This window comes from Ornithorhynchus anatinus, chromosome X1, assembly GCF_004115215.2.
Source record: "Ornithorhynchus anatinus isolate Pmale09 chromosome X1, mOrnAna1.pri.v4, whole genome shotgun sequence".
Classification (NCBI taxonomy): domain Eukaryota; kingdom Metazoa; phylum Chordata; class Mammalia; order Monotremata; family Ornithorhynchidae; genus Ornithorhynchus; species Ornithorhynchus anatinus.
The window spans coordinates 88,570,232-88,574,559 of record NC_041749.1 but is presented as its reverse complement, the minus strand read 5'-3'; positions in this window follow the sequence as shown (position 1 = coordinate 88,574,559).

Here is a 4,328-nt window from a genome sequence, read left to right as displayed (position 1 = left end):
GTTGCTTAGTACAGGGCCTGGCACATAGTAAGCGCTGTACAAGTAGGCACAACCGCTCCAAGGCCCACCCCGCCCTTCCTCTTCTCCCACTCCTTTCTGCATCCCCTTGACTTGCTCCCTTGGTTCTTCCCGACCCCACTGCAATTCCATACATATCTGTCATGTATTCGTTGGTATTGATGTCTGTCTCTGCCCCCTCTAGACCCTAAGCTCATTGTGGGCAGGGGATGTGATTCTTTATTGTTGTATTATAATCTCCCGAATGCTTAGTTCGGTGCTCCCTACCCAGTAAATGCTCGGTAAATACGATTGAATGCATGAAGGAAACATTATTATTATTATTATTATTATTAAGGGTGGGCATGCCACTATGTCAATACACCAATCAGATTTTTTGAGTGCTTATGGTGTGCAGAGCACGGTACTGAGCATTTGGGAGAGGACAATAGAGTCAGTAGACTCAATCCCCTGGTTACAAAATCTTAAAATCCAGCAAAGAGGCAGACCATAAAATCAATTCTAGAGACCGTGTCTGACCTAGCACGACAACATTTTTGTGGGGCGGTGGGTAATGATAAGAATGACAATAACCTTGGTACACGTTAAGCGCTTACAAAGTGCCAGACACTGTACTAAGCACTGGGGCAGATACAAGATAATCGGGTTGGACACCGTCCCTGTCCTGCAGGACCTCACAGTCTAAGTAGGAGGGAGAACAGGTATTGAATCCCCATTTTACAGATGAGGAAACGGAGGCCCAGAGAACTGAACTGACTTGCCCAAGGTCAGTCAGCAGGTAAGTGGTGGAGCTGGGATTAGAACCAAGATCCGCCCTTTCCTCTCCACCCAAACGGCTACCTTACTGCTACAGGCTCTTGTTATATCCCGGCTAGACTACTGTGTCAGCCTTCTCTCTGATCTCCCTTCCTCCTCTCTCGCCCCGCTCCGGTCTATTCTTCACTCCGCTGCCCGGCTCATCTTCCTGCAGAAATGGTCTGGGCACGTCACTCCCCTTCTTAAAAACCTCCAGTGGTTGCCTATCGACCTCCGCACGAAACAGAAACTTCTCACTCTAGGCTTCGAGGCTCTACATCATCTCGCCCCTTCCTACCTCTCCTCCCTTCTCTCTTTCCACCGCCCACCCCGCACGCTCCGCTCCTCCGCCGCCCACCTCCTCGCCGTCCCCCGGTCTCGCCTCTGCCGCCGTCGACCCCCGGGCCACGTCCTCCCACGGTCCCGGAACGCCCTCCCTCCTCACCTCCGCCAAACCGATTCTCTTCCCCTCTTCAAAACCCGACTTAAAACTCCCCTCCTCCGAGAGGCCTTCCCAGACTGAGCTCCCCTTCTCCCTCTACTCCCTCTACCACCCCCCTTCACCTCTCCGCAGCTTAACCCTCTTTTCCCCCCATCTCCCTCTGCTCCTCCCCCTCTCCCTTCCCATCCCCTCAGCACTGTACTCGTCCGCTCAACTGTATATATTTTCATCACCCTATTTATTTTGTTAATGAAATGTGCATCACCTCGATTCTATTTAGTTGCCATCGGTTTTTACGAGACGTTCTTCCCCCTGACTCTATTTATCACCACCGTTCTCGTCTGTCCGTCTCCCCCGATTAGACCGTAAGCCCGTCAAACGGCAGGGACCGTCTCTATCTGTTGCCGACTTGTTCATTCCAAGCGCTTAGTACAGTGCTCTGCACATAGTAAGCGCTCAATAAATACGAATGAATGAATGAATGACTGAATGAATGAACCCAAGTCCCTTGACTCCCAGGCCCGTGCTCTTTCCATTAGGCCATGCCGCTTCGCACCCTTAGGCCTCGCTTTCTTCATCTGTAAAACGGGGATGAGAGATTGTGAGCCCTATGTAGAACAGGGACTGTATACAATCTCATAACCTCATACCTACCTCAGTGCTTAGTACATAGTGAATGCCTCATACGTGCCTTTTAAATTATTACATTATTACGCATTGTAATATACATATTATTATGTATAATAATAATGATAATAACGCACACTAGTCGAGCCAGGATACGGCCAATACTTGGACCGGTGTGGTGGCCATTCAGATGGAGAAGGGGCAGATTCCGGAAGTGTTGCGGAGGAAAAACGGACTGAACTTGGCAACAGACTGAATTTGGGGATTGAAAGAGAGGGAGAAGTCAGGGATGAGAGGCGTGGAGGATGGGGGCGTTGTCAGCCGTGGCGAGAGTTAGGTAGAGTAGAGGATTTGGGAGGGAAGATGAGGAGGTCAGTTTTAGACATATCAAGCTTGAGACCGTCAGCAGGAAATCCGTGATAGAGACGTCCTGGAGGCCGGAGAAAATGGGAGATTGTAGTGGAGCCTAGAGGTCGGTGCTAGCAAGGTAGATTTGGGAATCCTCTCCATAGAGGTGGTGGTTCAAAACCAGAGGAGCAGATGAGGTCCCCAGAGAAGTGGGTGAAAATTGAGAAGAGGGTCCAGAAAAGAGCCACGAAGGACATTCACAATTAGAGGATGGGAGGCAGAGGTAGAGCTCCCGAAAGAGCCAGAGAAAGATTGCCAGAGAGGTGAGAGGCAAACCGGTAGAGAAGGGTGGGGATAAAACTGAGCTTTGACAGTGTTTCCAGGGGAAGAGAGTGGTTCGAAGGCAACCGAGAATGTCGAGGAGGATTAGGATGGAGTAGAGTCCATTAAGTTTGGTAGTGGTGGTGGTGGTAGTCTGCGGTCCGGAGGAGGGTTTTTTTAGGATAGGGGCGGCGTGGGCATGTTTGGGTGCGGAGGGGAAGGAGTCATCCGAGAGCGAGGGGTTGAAGTTGGCACTCGGCACTCCAACTTCCCCTTGAGAAATGACCGAGAGGGACGAGAAGGTGGATGTGGGCTTGGGTGGGAGTCTTTCAGCTCACGCCCGATGCTTTCAAATTTGTTAGTCATCAGGGCCAAGATGAGGAGAAGTGGGGCACTTGGGGGTTCAGGAATGATCGATGGGGACAATGGGCACGAGGGAGGAGAAGTAAAAATCGTTGAACAGAAGAGAGGGCAGAGTTCTAACCAGCAAGGATGAATCTGAAGTGGATGAGGTCAACCTGGTGGCCGAATTTCCACCAACGGTGCTTCGCGGCACGAACGTTGGAGGAGAGGAAGTGTACTGCGGAAGGGATCCTCGGAGGGGGTTAATAATAATGATGGCATTTGTTAAGCGCTTACTATGTGCCAAGCGCTGTTCTAAGCGCTGGGGTAGATCCAAGGAGATCAGGTTGGACACAGCCCCCGTCCCGCATGGGGCTTCCGGTCTCAATCCCCATTTTACAGATGAGGGAATCGAGGCACAGAGAAGTTAAAGTGACTCGCCCAGGGTCACCCAGCAGACACATGGTGGAGCCGGGATTAGAACCCATGACCTCTGACTCCCAAGCCCGCGCTCTTAGGCCATGCTGCTTCTAGGCCCCATGCTCTGGGGCCTCGGCCCTGTCAACCTGTCACTCGGTTAGGATTCATCCACAGAGCACAAGAAACGGTAGGCTTCCTGCCCTAGAGCATCGTGAATGTCCTTGGACTCTGGCCATCTCTGTGACCACGGCCAGGCTTGGCATGTGCCTCCCCCCACTTCTCCGCCGAGACCAGGAGGCAGTGGTCGATTTGGTCCTTTTGGGCACGGTGGGATTTTCTTCAGTCAGTTGGGAGGGGAGGGGGGCGCTGCTAGAGCTCAAGTTGACACCAACCTCCGGGACCGTCTCATTATCATAATAATAATAACAATAATTGTGGTATTTGCTATGTGCCAAGCACTGTCCTAACTGCTGGGATAGATGTAGGATAATCAGGTGGGACACAGTCCTCATCCCACATGGCGCTCCCAGACTAAGACGGAGGGGGAACAGGTATTAAGTCCCCATTTGACAGATGAGGGGACTGAGTGAGGCCCAGAGAAGTTAAGTGACTTGCCCAAGGTCACCCAGCTATCTTCGCTTTCTCTAGCCTCCCCACAGAGGTAATTCATTCACCACCCCGCTCTCCCCCGGGGGCTGTGGGCTGGATCCAGGGGAAGCTGTCTCGGCCCAGGCCATCTCCGCCCTTCCCCAGTGTGAGCCCCAGGGCGGCGGCCACCACTCCCAGCGTGCTCCTCCCTTGAGTAAGAGAGCGTGCAGCAACACGGCATCCCCCTTCGACCCTCGCCCTCGGCGGGGCTGCGTCTCTGGGGGTGACCGGTCCTTCGATCTTGCCTACGCCAAATCGACCTTGCCTACGCCAAACCGATTCCACAGGCATCGCCCCGCCACCCTGCTGTTCCCCCAGCACAACCAGGCAGCGAGAAGGCACCGGGGATAGAGTACACGAAGCCGAG